This window comes from Mercenaria mercenaria, unplaced genomic scaffold (assembly GCF_021730395.1).
Source record: "Mercenaria mercenaria strain notata unplaced genomic scaffold, MADL_Memer_1 contig_2801, whole genome shotgun sequence".
Lineage (NCBI taxonomy): Eukaryota > Metazoa > Mollusca > Bivalvia > Venerida > Veneridae > Mercenaria > Mercenaria mercenaria.
The window spans coordinates 57,241-77,473 of NW_026460882.1; the positions used below are offsets into that span (position 1 = coordinate 57,241).

The 20,233-nt window shown below is 36.3% G+C and overlaps 1 long non-coding RNA gene across 1 annotated transcript; it reads left to right on the forward strand.

Moving 5' to 3' along the window:
* The first annotated feature begins 564 nt into the window (after positions 1-564).
* Positions 565-4,239, forward strand: LOC128552437 (uncharacterized). Its single transcript, XR_008369078.1, has 3 exons — positions 565-761; positions 2,881-2,966; positions 4,149-4,239. It is a non-coding gene; the product is annotated as an uncharacterized LOC128552437 (long non-coding RNA).
* Positions 4,240-20,233: the final 15,994 nt, after the last annotated feature.

Here is a 20,233-nt window from a genome sequence, read left to right on the forward strand (position 1 = left end):
AATTTGAGATAACAGGTTTAGCCAGCTTAACTAGTTTAGAGGAAATACCATCTGCTCCTGTGGCTTTCTTAATGCATAACTTATCAATTTGCTTATCAATAAAATCAGGTCTAACAGGTTTAAAAGTTAATTCAGTTTTAATTGAAGTGTTTTCTTTGATTTCTACAAAACTTGGATGATTTTCATTTACTTCAATTGAGTTGTTACCTATATTTTTAGCCACGTTAATGAAAAAATCATTAAACACATTACATACTTCCTGTTGATCCGTTATTAATTAATTATTTTCCAGTTGTTGTTATTCACTGACTTTGTCACTATGTATTATGTTCAGTCATCTGTTTGTAATTCAACATATGATGTTATTGATTTACTGAAGTATTCATACTATATTATGAACATGTAAAAGGAGTTCTCTGGAAATAAAATATAAATTCCAAAAAAAAAGTTCAACTTGGTTAAACAAATTGACTAAAAACAAGTACATACATAAATCAAGTTTAACGTAAATCGAAGGAAGATGACCGAGTAAACCAAATGGTATCTATCAACAAAAATGGCGGTGATTAAGAAGAGATTTATACTGTTAACTTATATTTTGTCAAATATCTATTGCATTCAGGCCCAACTAGTCCCTATACCGCTTGTAGAACCTTCTAATTGCAACACAGTTGGTACAGTCAGGCAATACTTTGATACGACACGACTGGAATGCGTAGATTGTTCACAAGATGAGAACTTCCAAGTCACAAGCCCAGATGGTGAGTCCAGACATGTTCGTAAATGCTACATGAAAAACTTGGCGGTTTATTTATCAGTTTTGAAATTTAAAGGTTGCTGCTGCAAGTTGTTTTGCTGAAGTCTGTCTAATAATAATATGAAAGTAGGCGCTGCCTATCTGACAGGAAAACCTGGTGGTACAGATTCTTTCTGCATAACTGTTCTTTCTGCTATTTTCAGTATTGATGACAGTAAGCATGACGGTTTTGCTCTTGTTATGAAAATTAGGAACAATGACAAATGTTTTATAATGTGTTGGTTTAAATGAACTTTAGTCTAATCATTTCTTCAAATGTGTCACGACTAGATTGACAATGGAAAATAGTGTTAAAGAAAAGGACTAAAGAAAAACACCGTGTTGACAGCTTACAAGCTACTTGTGTTACCATAAGATCTCGGTTCCTTTCTTGAACCAACCAGATCCCATAATGGGTTTCAGAGTTATGGCCCCTGAAAGGGCCAAAATTAGTTATTTTGACCTTGTCTGCGCAATAGCAGCTTCATTTATGATTTGATTTTAACCAAACATGCACACAACTTGTATCCCCACAAGATCTTGATTCCTTTCTTGAACTGGCCAGATTCCATTATGGGTTCCAGAGTTATGGCCCCTGATAGGGCCAGAATTAGCTATTTTGACCTTGTCTGCACAATAGCAACTTCATTTATGATTTGAATTTAATCAAACTTGCACAAAAACTTGTGACACCATAAGATCTTGGTTCCTTTCTTGAATTGGCCAGATCCCATGATGGGTTCCAGAGTTATGGCCCGGGCAAGGGCCAAAATTAGCTATTTTGACTTTGTCTGCACAATAGCAGCTTCATTTATGATTTGATTTTAACCAAACTTGCACACAGCTTGTATCACCATAAGATCTCGATTCCTTTTTATATGCCATCGTATTATGTTATCGCCTCGGTGTTCGTCTGTCTGTTGGTTAGCAATTTCCCTGCCGCTCTGTAACTCTTGAACCCCTTGAAGGATTTCAAAGAAACCTGACACAAATGTTCACCTCATCCAAACGATGTGCAGAGGGCATGTTTTGGATGGCTCACTTCAAGGTCAAGGTCACATTTAGGGGTCAAAGGTCATATGGCTTTGTTTTGTGTGTATATTGCTCTGCATTTGCGTTGCATTGCAGTGCTCTTGTTTTTATTTGGCAGATCCTTCTTTTGTTCACTTACAATAATTTTTTTTTTAATTACTTCCCTTTTATGTTACTATAAATAGCTTATTAGTAACTTTTTTTATTATTGGCCATAGGGAAAAACCGAGACCACTTTCCTGTGGTACAACATGGATGGTACCTCCAATTCATAAGTGTATTTTGACGTATCTATACCTTTAAGAAAATTTCAACTATATTTTCTCATGATTCTTTTGATTGATCTTGATTATGATTTTTTGACATTCTTGTCCTTAAATGCAATGATGACAGGTGAGTGATATGGGGCCATTATGGCCCTCTTGTTTAGAATTATGTCTCTTTGTTTTACTATAAATAGCTTATATTGTAACTTATTTATTACAGGCCGTAGGGAAAAATCGAGACCAGTTTTCTGTGGTACAACATGCATGTTACATCCAATTTTTAGGTGTATTTTGACCTATCTCTACCTGGTAAAGAGTTTTGTGTGGACATATATGGATTTTTTTTCTCTTTACTATGAATAACTTTACCTTTTTTATAATCGGCCAAAAATGCTATATGAAATCAACTATAGGGTTTCATATATACAAATTTTAATCCAAGTTACTTGTTTATAACATACTGTATATATAGTACAATATTGTTTATACATCATTAACAGATATCAGTTCATTATGCTATACTGCAGTAGAGAAAATTAGGTGCCTTCCAGTAGAGGACTTTGTATTGCATGGCAATACTTCATTCACTTGTTTTATCAAAGTTTACTGCTTTGACTTAAAATGGCTGCCATTACAGCTGATACAGCATAATTTTGTTAACACCCATTTTCACTAACAACTGAGTGCCATTAGATTCTTCTCTTTTCATCCACAGACAATTATGGATATAAGTTATAAGCATAAATAATATATTATTTTGGATAATTATGTTTACATGGATTTCAGGCTTTTCCTGTATTTGTAAACTTGGCTTCAAATACAAGCAAAGTTTTGGTGGGAATGTCACATGTGAAGCTTGCCCAGCAGGTCAGGTAAGGCATAACTCTCAAACATTCAGTTTTACCATTATCAGTCCCCTACAGGTGGAACACTGGAGGGGACTATAGGAATGCCCTCCATCAGTCTGTCTGTCTGCAAATCTGGATCCTGCAGTTACTCGAAAAGTATTCAAGCTAGGTTCATAAAACTTAATATATTTATAGAGGGCAATACGTAGATTATGCACATATATGACCTATGCCTGTAGCTCAAAGAAGTAAAAAAAGTATCTGCTGTGTAACTTTTATATGCATTGATTGATATTTTAATGGTACACACAAACATTCCCATGGTGAGACATTGTGTCAACCTATGCTTGTCAGTTAAAGGTCAAGGTTACTGTTTAAGGTCAAGTTAAATTTGTTTAAGCCCCATATTTTTTAATGGCTTTGAAGAATTTTTTTATTACTACACAGTAAAAATTGTATCTGCTCTGTAACTTTTATATGCATTGATGGATTACCTTAATGGTAGGCACAAAAGTTCCCCATGATGAGACAGTGTGTCAACACATGATCTATGCTTGTCAGTTAAAGGTCAAGGTCATTGTTTAAGTTTCAAGTAAGATTTGTTTATGCCCCATAACTTTTAATTGCTTTGAAGGAATATTTTATTACTACACAGAAATGTTCCCTATGATTACACTATGTATCGCGCACATGACCCATGGTTGTCAGTCAAAGATCAAGGTCACTACTGAAGGTCAAGCAAAATTGTTTCAGCTCCATAACTTTGTGTGCATTGAGTTTTATACTGGTAGAGGACTTCTGTATTGCTGCTGCAATTCTCAGTCACTTGTTTTCTTCTTGCATTGATAATTTGCCAGATGTATTTTGTTCATGTGTTCATTGTAGATTATCTAAAAGAGTGATCAATATTGTCATACTTGATTTATATCTGAGGAAAGGTTTTTGCAGAGAAAAATCTTTAGCATCATAATCTAAAATGGGCTGCAAACAAACAAAATCTCACAGTGGTAAGTAGATGCAGTGCTTTCTAATTGGATGCTACACCTGTAACAAATTAAGTGCTTGCATATTGCTTCATCTTAAAAGTAAATCAGTAATGTCCTTAAAATATCATAATTTATGCTTTATTACTGAAATAGTACCTCTTGTCAGACAGTGCTTTTAATAAAAAAAATATACATGTGATAATTTTCTTGGTTATTACAGGTTGCTTCATCTACTGGCTACAATTGTCTGAAATGTCCAGCAGGAGTGGACACAACAACTAATACATGTGCTTCTTGTAATGGAACATTAGGTGCATACCATTTGTAACATTTTTTTTTTGTTTAAGAAGAATTCTAACATGGCTCGATTTGAGTTCCAGCTTATCAAAGAAGGAAATCAAACTCTATATTATGCGATAAACAACGTTTGACGCGTGGACTGGTAAGAGAGCATTATGACGTAAAATTGCCACATGACGTCCGATACATTACTTCTCGGGTAAATGAAGTAAAGCATAATATTTATTAAAATATATAAATGAGCATGTCAGAATGAAAACGGTCAAGGCCTTTTTGTGATTTATCGTCTAATTTACCATGGTAACGCCCTTGTGGTTCAATTCCTATACATCTGAACTCTGAAGTGAACCGTGGTAAATTAGACGATAAACTACTCGAAGGCCTTGATTATTTGTGAAATAGTACACTAGACAGTGGAGTTCTGTGATATAACTTTCATACATATACCAGACTGGGATGACTGTTTGGTCCACAGTACATTGTGACTATCTTAAATAGTTTTAGATTAAATCCAGAAAAGTTTAGGGTAACTTGTTTAATAATTAGTTGTTTGACTACCCATGAAATAGTTTAAAATGAAATAAGAATAGGCTCTTACACAAATGTCTTTACCTACTGAAGTTATTAAATGATTTAAATAAAATAGTAAAATGTCTAGCATTTTATCATTTTTAATCGACAAGTTCAGTAAATTTAATGTGGAAAGACACAAATGTAAGATTCTTTCTTTCACATGTTAGCTTTTTCTGCTCAAACATGGCATTTTATCTTTCTTCAGTTATCATAGACAAAGTCAGTTCTACCGATGTGTTCTATGCATGAAATGATGTCATTATCAAATAATGCAAAAACTATGATGTGGCATTATTTCACTCCTGGTATACTAAACGCATTAAAATCACAATAAAAAGTAGTTGTTTTTAAAGTTGCTATGTCTTACTGGAAAAAGTGTGTTTGTGTTAGTTATACTTGATTATAAGGTTTATTTCAATGTTGCAAAATTAAGAATGAACATTTAGAACTGACAGGGTGTTTTGCATAGTTACAGATGTACTCAATTTTACATTTTGTCATCTCTATATGGTTAAAAAAATCCTGTATAGTATGAATAGTTTCCTAATTTGACAAACAGCAGAATCCCATGTAGTATGAACAGTTTCCTAATTTGACATACAGCAGAAGGCAGGGCCATTGTTTCTGAATGGGTTATATCAGGTTTTTAAGTTATGTGTTACAGAGATTAGCCCTGAACGTCAGCTACTGGGACAATGGTATACAGAACAAGGTACCCAGGTCAACACAATCAGCTGTCAGCGTTGTTCAGATGGGACCCAGCCAAGTGCTGATAAAACAAGGTACAGTTTGTCCATTATATTGTTTATGCAAGCAGACCTAGTGGAAGGACACTTGACATTGAAACCAGGGGTTGTGAGGTTCTACGCATGCTTTTCCAGCTAAAATTGCCGCTATTTTAAAAGTAAATACCTGGCTTCTAAAAAAACTTGCTAACCTAAATGTTCTGTCGTGATTGCTTTAGTGTTCAAGGTGAGGTGATTTGTATGAGCACAAATCTTGATTCCCTGATGTTTTCAGTTTGGAAGACTTGTGCTGTAGAGGGACTGTTAATATACTTGGTTTCCTTACTGCAGATGTGATTGGCTGGGGGGAGGTGATATTTTGGCTCAGTAATCTTGCTGCAGCAGTACCCTAGGGGAACTATTTTGCCTTTGTATTCTTAATGCTGCAGCACTGCAGGGAGACCATTTTGCCTCAATATTCTTGCTGTTGCAGCACTGTAGTAGGGCAATTTTGACAAAGTATTGTTTGGCACATCAGTGAAAATACTTTCAGGCCTTTAAATAACGGAATTATCGATACTTTTTAGCTCGACTATTCATAGAATAGTAGAGCTATTGGACTCGCCCATGCGTTCGTGTCCCGATTTGGTTAAGTTTTTGTATTTAAGCTGGTATTTCAGCAACCACTTGTGGGAATGGATTGAAATTTCACACACATATTCACTGTGATAAACTGACTTACAATGTACAGGTTACATAACTCTGTTTTGCTTTTTTACAAAATTATGACCCTTTTTTGACTTAGAAATTTTTGGTTAAGGTTTTGTATGTAAGCTGGTATCTCAGTAACCACTTGTGGGAATGGATTGAAACTTCACACACTTATTTACTGTGATAAACTGACTTACATTGCACAGGTTCCATAACTCTATTTTGCTTTTTTACAAAATACTGCCCCTTTTTCGACTTAGAATTTTTTCGTTAATGTTTTGTACGTAAGCTGGTATCACAGTACTTACTAATTGGAATGGATTGAAACTTCACACACTTGTTCACTGTCATAATCTGACATGCACAAAGCAGGTCCCATAACTTTATTTTGCTTTTTTACAAAATTATGCCCCTTTTTCAACATAGAAATATTTGGTTAAGTTTTTGTATGTACATGTAAGCTGGTATCTCAGTATCCACTAATGGGAAAAGATTGAAACTTACACACTTTTTCACTGTCATGATATGACATGCAGTGCAAAGGGTCAATAACTCAACTTCGCATTTTACAAAATTATGCCCCTTTTTCAACTTAGGAGTTTTGGGTTAAATTCTTATATGTAAGCTGGTATCTCAGTACCCACTAATGGGAATGGATTGAAACTTCAAACACTTGTCCACTGTCATGAGCTGATAAGCACTATGCAGGTTCTATAACCCTATTTTGCTTTTTTTACTAAATTATGCCCCTTTTTCGACTCGTCAGGGATCATCCTAGGTCAAAATTTTAGGGAGAAGTGACCTCTCTCCACAGAGTTCAGGGAGAAATCGAGATATTTAAAGAGAAGATTTGGCATAGTATTCAGTTTACTGACTATATATATATATATCCACTTTCTATTGGTCTTGCTATAATTATTTAAGGAAATTGATAATTGCATTATTATTTTCATGAATTTCTAAATAAAGTATTTTTATCCGAAATTTACATGTCCGAAACTCGTAAATTTATCAGGTGCACGATTGAAACGCCGTGAAAATTTTCATTCATGTTTCGATTCTCGTGCTTTAAGAATGCCCGATTCTTGCATCAACGTGTTCAGTTTTATACATTTAATTGATTTATTCATTAATCTTTTCGAAAATAATACCAAACTTGTAGATAATGGCGATCTTTTTACAATATTTTGTACGGCAGTTCAGACGTCCGCGGCATCGTTTTTTTTTATCCACAGCGCCTGGGCAATTCATTTACAGAAATTGGCCGTATTTGAAACAATTTTGTCAGTAATTTTTAATTAAATCAAGAAATAATATACAATTGATGCATAAGATCATGCACTCGTTAAGTTTATCGGCTTTTTACACGCCGATCCAAAATTTTCAAAATGGGGGCGGCTTACAATATTATTGATTAACACAGTGGGATATTAATGCTACGATTGGCTGAAGTTTGACAGGCGAGTAGGCGGGGTTGACTATGGATTTATCGGTAATTAATCTAGAATTATGCATCAAGTTTTACAGTTTTAAGTAAACAGATTACAACACTCTAAAAAAACTCGGCGATTTGGATTTCGCCCGGAGGCGATAATTAGGCGAAGTGGCCGACTTTACAGCGACGATATCGCTCAAATCGCCTTGTAGGATGATCCCTGCTCGTATTCATTCAGTCGACAAGGCTGTTGAATAGTCGAGCGTTGCTGGCCTCCGACAGCTCTTGTTCTATATTTACTGCTTATACCGTCTGTTTGTACGCGTAATGATAGTTGCTATAAGCATTAATTCAAGCGCATTGAATGTTTATGTCAACAAATAAAATAAGAATCCATTGCGAATGTCTTAGACACATTAATAAAGCAGGGTGGGGTATCTCATGCTGCAGTATTCATGCTACAGGTGCACTGTACAGTGACTATTTTGACAAAGTATTCTTGCTGCAGCAGCACTGTAGGGTATCTATGCTGCAGTAAAGCTATAAGGTATTTATGCTGCAGCAGTGCTTCAATGTATCTATGCTGCAGCAGTGCTAAAGGGTATTTATGCTGCTGCAGTGCTGTAGGGTATGTTTGCTGCAGCAGTGCTGTTGGTTAACTATGCTGCTGCAGTGCTGTTGGGTATTTATGCTGCAACAGTGCTGTAGGGTATTTATACTGCTGCAGTGTGTAGGATATTTATGCTGCAGCAGTGCTGTAGGTTATTTATGTTGTAGCAGTCTGTAGGGTATTTATGCTGCAACAGTGCTGTAGGGTATTTATACTGCAGCAGTGTTGTAGGGTATCAGTGTTTCAGCAGTGTTGTAGGGTATGTTTGCTACAGCAGTGCTGTTGGGTATCTGTGCTGCTGCAGTGCATAGGGTATTTATACTGCAGCAGTGCTGTGGGGTATTTATGCTGCAACAGTGCTGTAGGGTATTTATGCTGCAGCAGTGTTGTAGGGTATTTATGTTGCAGCAGTGCTGTAGGGTATCTGTGTTGCAGCAGTGCTGTAGCATATGTTTGCTAAAGCAGTGCTGTTGAGTATCTGTGGTGCTGCAGTGCATAGGATATTTATGCTACAGCAGTGCTGTAGGGTATTTTTGCTGCAACAGTGCTGTAGGGTATTTATGCTGCAGCAGTGTTGTAGGGTATTTATGTTGCAGCAGTGCTGTAGGGTATTTATGTTGCAGCAGTGCTGTAGGGTATCTGTGTTGCAGCAGTGCTGTAGCGTATGTTTGCTACAGCAGTGCTGTCGAGTATCTGTGTTGCAGCAGTGCTGTAGAGTATTTATGCTGCAGCAGTGTTATAGGGTATTTATGCTGCAATGGTGCTGTAGGGCATTTATGCTGCAGCAGTGTTGTAGGGTATTTATGCTACAGCAGTGCTGCTGGGTAACTATACAGCTGCAGTGCTGTAGGGTATTTATGTTGCAGCAGTGCTGTAGGGTATCTTTGTGTTGCAGCAGTGCTGTAGCGTATGTTTGCTACAGCAGTGCTGTTGAGTATATGTGTTGCAGCAGTGCTGTAGGATATTCATACTGCAGCAGTGTAGGGTATTTATGCTGCTGCAGTGCTGTAGGGTATTTATGCTGCCACAGTGCTGTAGGGTATTTATGCTGCCGCAGTGCTGTAGGGTATTTATGCTGCCGCAGTGCTGTAGGGTATGATCTGTGTTGCAGCAGTGCTGTAGGGTATTTATGCTGCAGCAGTGTTGTAGGGTATTTATGCTGCAGCAGTGCTGAAGGGTATTTATGCTGCAACAGTGCTATAGAATATCTAAGCAACAGCAGTGCTTTAGAGTTTTTATGCAGCAGGGGCATTAAGACCACTTTATAAAAAAAATGATTGGATGACTTCATGGGCTGTCAGTTTTCTGATGTTGTTCTCAGTTGAGAGCACTAGGCAGTAAGGTCACTTTCGTTCTGGAGAGCATTCTGTATTTTTAATAGTTTGTTGAAAATCAGTTTTCACATTTCTGCACATCTGGTGCTCTTTATATTTTGTACAACCCTTTATTAATGTTTTTTTAACATTACAGATGTGAAAAATGTACAAATGTTTTACCAGTGTCTGGAGATAATAACTGCAATTGTCCAACAAGCACAAATGAATTTGTGAGTACCAGTATCAAAATTTTAGCTTGACTGTTTATGGAGTAAGAAGGGCTAATGTACTCACCCTGGCATCAATGTTGACCTTAAGATTGTTTTCAGGTTGCATTTTTTATGGCATGACTCTCAGTTTCATTCTGTCTTCTGAATTGCTGCCTCTATCTGGTTGCCATCACAGAACAGTTGCCACTTTGTATAGATAATTTTGTCAGTAAAGAAGAGTAAAATGCATACCATATGGAAAAGTAAAAGTCTTCCACAATTGTCATAAATGGAAGACATTTTTTTTTTGAAAAATATATCCTAAAATAACAAAAAAAAACAACTAAAGTCTATAAAAATACTTGTTAGAAAAGAATAAGTGTACTTCTTTGTCATGATAATACCAGCTGAATGGCACATGTCCCATAACACATGCTTTTGTTTTGATGAAGTTAAGCTACATTTTGTATGTAGCTGTTTCTTATTGCCATGAATTTGTCTTGTTGCAAGTTTACTTATCTCTAATCTTCAAGGCTAGTATTGTTATCTGTGGTCTGTACTACACTAGAGTATGTCTTAAATAATCTCCAGTATTAAATAATTTTCACTACAGTCTCTACAAAGAAACGACATGTTATTGGATCAAATCCTAGTAGGAAAATGGGTCTTAGCAGGTCTATCTTTATCTTCTTATGGTTACATTTTAATTTGCTATGTTTGTATAGTTCATAATACACCTTACTCACACAGTGTGTTTCTCTGAGAAACCACCACTATTGTTTCTGTGATTGCGGCTCTTGTCAGTAAAAGGGCAAGGTTGTTAGATCACTTTATGTATTTTTTTACTTTTCAGACTGGAGGATTCTGTATACCTAAGTCATATTTGGGAAATATTGCTGAAAGTGACAGTTTGTATAAGATACCAAGAACTGTAAGTCTGTACTGAATAAGATTCTAAGAACTGTATAAGATATCAAGAAGTCAGTCTTTATTGTATAAGATACAAAGAACTTACAAGTCTGTTCTGTTTAAGATACCAAGAACTTACAAGTCTGTATTGTATAAGATACCAAGAACTGTAAGTCTATACTGAATAAGATTCTAAGAACTGTATTAGATATCAAGAAGTCAGTCTTTATTGTATAAGGTACAAAGAACTTACAAGTCTGTATTGTATAAGATAGCAAGAACTTACAAGTCTGTATTGTATAAGATACCAAGAACTGTAAGTCTGTACTGTATAACATACCAAGAACTGTAAGTCTGTACTGTACAACATGCCAAGAACTGTAAGTCTGTACTGTACAACATGCGAAGAACTGTAAGTCTGTACTGTATAACATGCCAAGAACTGTAAGTTTGTTCTTTATAAGATACCAAGAACAGTAAGTCTGTTCTGTATGACATACCATATAAGTACTTTTTTCTGCGGGAACCTTATTTCTGTGTTTTCTGCGGAAGACAATAAGACCGCAGATTTAAAATCCGCAGAAAATTTTCTTCTGACATGCTGTGATACGACGATACAAGTTGCCATTATAATCCGATTAAGTATAAGACAATAATAAAGCCGTTTTTATTATTGTGTTTCTGTTTAATAAACCATAATAAAAACATCGAATATGTTTTGATTTTCGTTCACCATTTAGCAGGCAGCTGTCAGTTTCAATTTTCTTTTATTATGTGACAAACACAATCCGTTGTATCCTTTGTGTCTGTTGTCAACCGATATCCATCTGGCGATGGTCATGTTTACCTTTATTTGTATGGGACTTGAAAAAGACGTGATTAACAAAAATGATCATACCGTTACAATGCACAGATAAAAATATTTGCAAAATATAGATTCAGGCATTTTTTGTGTCTGTTTGATATGATCGTATTCGTAAAATGACTGTTTCTCCTTACATGTAACAATTAACATTATGTGATGATGACGATGTTACATCAGTACCCGTGAACTTTTATTTTCAAACTGGGATCCAAAATAACTGTCAAAATAACAACAAAATACGTACCTGTCTATTTGAAATTAATGAAATAACTGTAGAATACAGAACCGCAGAAATAAATCCCCTCAACATGAGAAGAAAGACACTGCAGAAATAACGTACACAGAAATTTAATACCACCGCATTTTGAAAAAATTGCAGAATATTAAGCCCGCAGAAATAAGTACTTATACGGTACCAAGAACTGTAAGTCTGTTCTTTATAAGATACCAAGAACTGTAAGTTTGTTCTGTATAACATACCAAGAACTGTAAGTCTGTACTGTATAACATGCCAAGAACTCTGTACTGTATAACATGCCAAGAATTGTAAGTCTGTTCTGTATAACATACCAAGAACTGTAAGTTTGTTCTTTATAAGATACCAAGAACTGTAAGTCTGTTCTGTATAACATACCAAGAACTGTAAGTTTGTTCTTTATAAGATACCAAGAACTGTAAGTCTGTTCTGTATAACATACCAAGAACTGTAAGTTTGTTCTTTATAAGATATCAAGAACTGTAAGTCTGTTCTTTATAAGATACCAAGAACTGTAAGTCTGTTCTGTATAACATACCAAGAACTGTAAGTTTGTTCTTTATAAGATATCAAGAACTGTAAGTTTGTTCTTTATAAGATACCAAGAACTGTAAGTCTGTTTGTATAAGATACCAAGAATGTTTTGTAGATGCAAATTTTTATCCGAAGTGTTGTATTATAACATATTGTATGTACATCATTGACAGAAATCAGTTCATTATGTTATACTGCAGTAGAGAAAATTAGGTGCCTTCTAGTAGGGGACTTTGTATTGCATGGCAATGCTTCATTCACTTCATCTTGTTAACCTTGTTTTTAGGCATCTAAACGGCTCTAGGGGGAAAATAAATGTTGAATTATGACAAAAGTCACAATGAAACAGTTTACCTACTCTTCTTTTCTGTTGACTGATAATTATCAGGTGCATTTACATAACCTTCCTATATGTTTTATAGAGAATGAACTTTTAGCAAATATAATCTTATACACTTACTGCAGTACTAGATGTTTATTAAAAATCCATTTCATTTAAACTTCCAGGTGGACCAAGTATCAGAGTTTCTACGCTACAACTTGAAGGCATCATATGCTTTGTGTAACGTTAACAGGAACCAGACAGCTTGTAACGTTCTAGCAAACATGTGTGTTCTCACTCTGTATGAATATAGAAACAAAGACTTCCGAACCAGTGACCTCAATAATGCTTGTGAAGTATATTTAAGTGCTTGGATTCAAGCGTAAGTGGTTTTTGCATAAGTTTGTATACAAATTTAAAGTGTATGACACGATGTTGTTGCCGGTTTGCTTAGCATAAATGCTCACTGGCCTCTGCTACTTTTGCCAGCAAGTTTTCAGTTTTAACATTAAAAATTTAATGTTGTTATGAAATTTCTTCTCTTTTTTTGCTGTCCTTGAATGTACTCAGTTTATTTTCTTCCATTTTATATAGTTGTTTCACATGATCACCCACATCACTTGCAGTTGTCATAAAATACAGTTAAAAGGTAGTGCAGAGCACAAGAATTATATCTCAAGTTCTGGCAAAATTAGTAACTAATTGATACATTTCTAAATCTATGTACATGCATACGACTGCATTTCTAAATGAATCTACATGCATTCTATCGCATTTCCATATTAATCTACATGCATACGATGGCATTTCTAAATCAATCTACATACATTCGATTACATTTCTAAATGAATCTTCATGCATATGGTTGCATTTCTAAATGAATCTACATGGATACGATTGCATTTTTAAATGAATCTACATGCATATGATTTCATTTCTAAATGAATCTACATACATACAATTGCATTTCTAAATGAATCTACATGCAGTACGATCGCATTTCGAAATTAATCTACATACATCAGTTGCATTTCTAAATGAATCTACATGCATACGATCGCATTTCGAAATGAATCTGCATGCAGTACGATCGCATTTCCATATTAATCTACATGCAATACGATCGCATTTCCATATTAATCTACATGTATATGATCGCATTTCCATATTAATCTACATGCATACGATCGCATTTCTAAATCAATCTGCATGCATACAGTGGCATATCTAAATCAATCTACATGCATATGATCACATTTCTGTATCAATCCACATGCATACGATGGTATTTTTAAATTAGTGTACATATGCATACGATCGCATATCTGAATCAGTCTACATGCAATACAATCGCATATCTAATTCTAATATGCTTTTCTCTGTTAAATCACTCTTATGCTAGAGTGACGTCACGTTAACGTGTGGTGACGTCAATGTTTTTGTTGTGACCAAGAAAGAGCGCTTCTATATTTTATGTACTGTTTTAGATTAAGGGCATATTAGAATCGAAATAATTTATAGCAAAACCATGTTTTAATACTATGTTGTGTTTGAGTTCAGATTTCTGACTACAAACATTAATCTTTATCTTGTATTCCTTCACAAATGGACATAAAATATTGATTAAACATACTGTGAAACCTGTTAATAGCGACCACCATTTGGAGAGACAAAAAGTGATCTTTGTTGGAAAGTGGTCTTTATTCATAGGTTAAAATACTCTGTAAATGTTAAAATAGAAACAAAACCAGCTGTATTAAGAGTTACATATTTGACTGTATTTGTATTGTTAAATGTACATTGACATTTCATTACAATTTTTATTATCTGTTTTATATGTATTTGTATTCAGAGGTGCATTGAAGTATGTTCCTACACTGTATTATGCCCAGGCTGGTGGGATTGGGCTTCTCCCAATGCAAGGAGATGATGTTCTTCAGGATGATTTTCTCCAGACACAGTATACATTCAGTCCAGTGTCCAGACTCGAGTACAGGTTGGTCAGGTACAACATACATGGTGAATATCTTGGACTGAACACAGTTCAGAACGGGCGTATACAACTGTGTGCTGACACTACTGATAAACAGAATGCAGCTTTTGTGTTTGGTACAACATATTCCCAGTCTGTGAGTATCATTTACACTTACACTTATTTATGTTTTGGCAAAGTGATGTTATACTTTGTAAAGACAGCAGTCTTGTAACTGGGGTAAAGTGATGTTATACTTTGTAAAGACAGCAGTCTTGTAATTGGGGTAAAGTGATGTTATACTTTGTAAAGACAGCAGTCTTGTAATTGGGGTAAAGTGTTGTTATACTTTGTAAAGACAACAGTCTTGTAATTGGGGTAAAGTGATGTTATACCTTGTACAGACTTGAGTCTTGTAGTGGGAGTAATGTGATGTAGCACCTTGCACAGACAAGAGTCTTGTGGTTGGAGTAAAGTGATGTTATACATGTACCTTGTACAGACACCAGTCTTGTACTAGGAGTAAAGTGATGTTATACCTTGAACAGACATCAGTCTTGTAGTGGGTGTAAAGTGATGTTATAACTTGTACAGACACCAGTCTTGTAGTGGGAGTAAAGTGGTGTTATACCTTGTACAGACACCAGTCTTGTAGTGTGAGTAATGTGATGTTATACCTTGTACAGACACCAGTCTTGTAGTGGGAGTAAAGTGATGTTATAACTTGTACAGACACCAGTCTTGTAGTGGGAGTAAAGTGATGTTATAACTTGTACAGACACCAGTCTTGTAGTGGGAGTAAAGTGATGTTATAACTTGTACAGACACCAGTCTTGTAGTGGGAGTAAAGTGATGTTATAACTTGTACAGACAGCAGTCTTGTAGTGGGAGTAAAGTGATGTTATAACTTGTACAGACACCAGTCTTGTAGTGGGAGTAAAGTGATGTTATACCTTGTACAGACACCAGTGTCGTGGGAGTAAAGTGATGTTATATCTTGTACAGACACCAGTGTCGTGGGAGTAAAGTGATGTTATACCTAGTTCAGACATAAGCTTTGTAGTATGTATGTGTGTGTGTGTGTTGGGGGGGGGCGGGGGAGGGGGTGATGTTAAGCCTTGTTAAGACTGAATCCTTTTAGTTGGGGTAAATTGATGTTATATCTTGTACAGACATGAGTCTTGTAGTGGGGACAAAAGTGATGTTGTACCTTGTACAGACATAAGCCTTGTAGTTGGGGGAAAATAGATGTTTTACTTTCTACAGACTGGATCATTGTAGTGAGGGTACAGTGATGTTATACTTGGTACAGACACGAGTCTTGTAGTCGGGGAAAGCAATCTTATACCTTTTACAGAAGCAACTTTTTATACGCCCGTCGGCGTATTATGTGAACACTCATGGCGGGAGGGTGGGAGGTCAGCGTCCAAAAGCATGTCCGCTCTCTAAGTCGAACAGTTTTCATCTGATCTTCACCAAACTTGGTGACAATGTTTGTGGGCATAATATCTTGGCCAAGTTTGATAACTAGCCAAATCACCACAGGCACTCTTGGATTATAACCCTTGAATTACTCAAACTCTGCGAGTTTAGCCTTGTCCGCCCTCTAAGTCAAACAGTTTTCATCCAGTCTTCAACAAACTTGGTGACAATGTTTGTGGGCATAATATCTCGGCCAAGTTCAATAACGGGCCCCAGGCACTCTTTATTATGGCCCTTGAATTAGGCCAAGTTCGATGACGGGTGTATTTTGTGACAGTCTGGCACTCTTGTTTATTTGTAATAAATGATGTAATGCTTTGTACAGACACCAGCCTTGATATGGGGGTAAAGAGATATTAAGCCTTGTACAGTCACAATTCTTGTAATGGGGTTAAAGTGATGTTAAGCCTTGTACAGACACAGGTCTTGTAATGGGGTTAAAGTGATGTTAAGCCTTGTACAGACACAAGCCTTTTAGTTGGGTTAAAATGATGTTAAGCCTTATACAAACAAGAGCCTTGTAATGGCGGTAAAACAATGTTAAGCCTTATACAGATACAAGCCCTGTTATGGGGATATGAATGGGGCTAATTGATAGCTCTAGTTGTCACTGTCCTTTTTGTAGTTATTTGACTGTCATTATATAGTTCTAGGAAAGTTCTAATATGCTCATTCTGAGTCATGATCATGTATTGCATTTAAGTAGAATTTTCAGATTGGATTATGTCTTCTTTTTCAGTGTAAAATAGCTGCAATTAATCTATGGGATCAGAGCATGTACCCAGCAGAGTTCTATGATTTATGTATCCTTTACTGTTATAAAGACATGAAAGGGGAACAGTACAAGACAATTTTCAGTTTTCTTTTGAAATGACAGGGATATAATAGCCAAATCGCCAAAGGCACTTCAGAATTATGGCCCTTGAATTACCCAAAACCAGCCTTTTTACTCTTCAATGGTATATTGTAGTGAGTAAACAATATATAAAGACTGACTTACTATTTAGATGATTAGGCAGTTGTGGGAGACATGTGCTTTTCACGAAAGTAGCTCTAGTTTAAATTTTGATATCTGACCATTACATGCAGTATTTAGTACTCATAAAAATTATTAGAAGTACAGATATGCCTTTAAAGTACTTACTTTTTAGCTCATCTGAGCCAAAGGCTTAGGGTGAACTATTGTGATCACTCACCGTCCGTCGTCCGTTTGTAAACTTTTACTTTAAACGACATCTCCTAATAAACCGCTAGGCCAATTTCATTCAAACTTCACAGGAATGTTCCTTGGATGGAGTTCTACAAAAATTATTCAAAGAATTGAATTTCATGCAGATCTCTGGTTGCCATGGCAACCGAAAAGAAAAACTTTAAAAATCTTTTCTCAAAAACCAGAAGTCCTAGAGCTTAGATATTTAGTGTGAAGCGTTGCCTAGTGGACCTCTACCAAATTTGTTCAAATCATGACCCCGGGATCAAAATTGATCCTGCCCGAGGGGTCATATGATTTTACATAGGAAAATCTTAAAAAATCTTCTTCTCAAAAACCAGAAGCCCTAGAGCTTAGATATTTGACATGTAGTATTGCCTAGTTGACCTCTACTAAAGTTGTTCAAATCATGACCCTGGGGTCAAAATTAACCCCGCCCCAGGGGTCACTTGATTTTACATAGATTTCTATAGGAAAGTCTTAAAAATTTTTTTTTAATAAACCAGAAGGCCTAGAGCTTAGATATTTGATATGTAGCATTGCCTAGTGGACCTCTACAAAATTTGTTCAAATCATGACCCCCGGGGTCAAAATTGACCCCGCCCCAGGGGTCATTTGATTTTACATAGGAAAATCTTCTAAAATTTTCTAAAAATAAAACAGAAGGCCTAGATCTTAGATATTTGACATGTAGCATTGCCTGGTAGATTTCTACAAAATTTATTCAAATCATGACCCCGCCCCATGGGATTACTTGATTGTACATAGAAAAACCTTCAAAATTTTCTAAAAATAATCCAGAAGGCCTAGGGCTTAGATATTTGACATGTAACATTGCCTAGAGGACCTCTACAAAATTTGTTCGAATCTTGACCCCCCCCCCCCCCCCGGGTCAAATTGAGCCAGCCCCAGGGTTACTTGATTGTACATAGGGAAATCTTCATAAATTTCCTAAAAATAAACCAGATCTAGATCTTAGATATTTGATATGTAACATTGCCTAGTAGACTTCTACAAACTTTGTTCAAATCATGACCCCCAGCTTAAAATTGGCCCCGCCCCAGGGGTTACTTGATTGTACATCGGAAAATCTTTCAAAAAATTTCTAAAAATCATCAGTTCGACATTTGAAAGATGTAGCTCATATTACTCAGGTGAGGGATCCAGGGTCATCATGACCCTCTTGTTCAAATTATAACCCTGGGGTGAAAAGAGGCCCAGACCCGGGATGGGGGGGGGTCTGAAGTTTTACATAGACATATATAGGAAATAACTTTAAAAATCTTCTTGCCTTAAACTGCAAGGCCTAGGCTTTCGATATTTGGTATGTAGCATTGCCTAGTGGATTTCTAACAAGATTGTTCAAATTATGCCTCTGGGGTGAAAAGATGCCCTGCTCTGGGGGTCACTTGTTATATGAGTTACATAGGAATAATACTTCAAAAATTATCAGATCATATTTCCTAGACTGTTTAAGTATAATTACCTGATGACCACAAGCGATTTGGGGTCACTTGACTGTGACCTTGACCTGCTGACCTACTTTCTTGTTTTTAGCTCACCTGAGCCAAAAGCTCATGGTGAGCTTTTATGACCACTTGATGTCCGTCGTGTGACGTGTGTCGTGTGTCCGTCAACAATTTCTAAAAAATTCTTCTTGAAAACCATTGGGCAGAATTACACCAAACTTCACAGGAATGATCCTTGGGTGGCCACCTTTCAAAAATGTTCAAAGAATTTAATTTCATGCAGAATTCTGGTTGCCACGGCAACCGAAAGGAAAAACTTTAAAAATCTTCTTGTCCAAAACTGCAAGGCGTAGAGCTTTGGTATTTGGCATGTGACATCATTTAATGGTCCTCTATGATTATTATTCAAATTGTGCCCCTGGGGTGAAAAGAGGCCCCACCCCAGGGTCACAAGTTTTACATAGACTAGTTTTACATAGACTTGTATAGGAAAAAACTTTAAAAATCTTCTTGTCTAAAACCACAAGACCTAGGCCTTTGATATTTGGTATTTATGTCTCCCACCACACAGTGGTGTGGGAGACATATTGATTTACTCTAGTCTGTGTGTCTGTTTGTGTGTCTGTCTGTCACAAAGCTTGTCCGCACGCTAAGTCAAACATTTCTCATCCGATCTTCACCAAACTTCAACAAAATGTGTCTGTTAGTAAGTGCTCGGCCAAGTTCGATAACTAGCCAAATCGGCCTAGGCACTTCAGAATTATGGCCCTTGAATTACCAAAACCACTCAGATTTCTTGCGTAGTTTTACTGCCAAACCGACCCCTAGGGGTCCTTTTGGTGTCAAGAAAGCGTATGCACATGTGGATTCAGTAAACAGTATATAAAGACTGACATATTATTTAGATGATTAGGCAGTTGTGGGAGACATGCGCTTTTCTCAAAAGCATCTCTAGTTAGCATTGCATTGTGGTCTTTTACCAAAATTGTTCAAATTATAACCCTGGGGTTAAAAGAGGCCCTGCCCCAGGGGGTGTGAAATCTTACATAGACTTGTATAGGAAAAAAAAAAAAAATCTTGCCTGAAACTGCAAGGCCTAAGCTTTTGATATTTGGTATGTTGCATTGCCTTGTGTCCTCTACCAAAATTGTTCAGATTGTGCCCCTGGGGTGAAAAGAGGCCTGCCCTGGGGGTCCCAAATTTAACATAGACTTATATAGGGAAAAAAATAAAAAAAATTCTTGTCTGAAAGTTCAAGGCCTAGGCCTTTGATATTTGGTATGTAGCATTGCCTAGAGGATCTCTAACAAGATTGTTCAAATAATGCCCCTGTGGTGAAAAGAGGCCCAACCCTGGGGGTTACTTGTTATACAAGTTATATAGGAATAAATACTTAAAAAATTATCA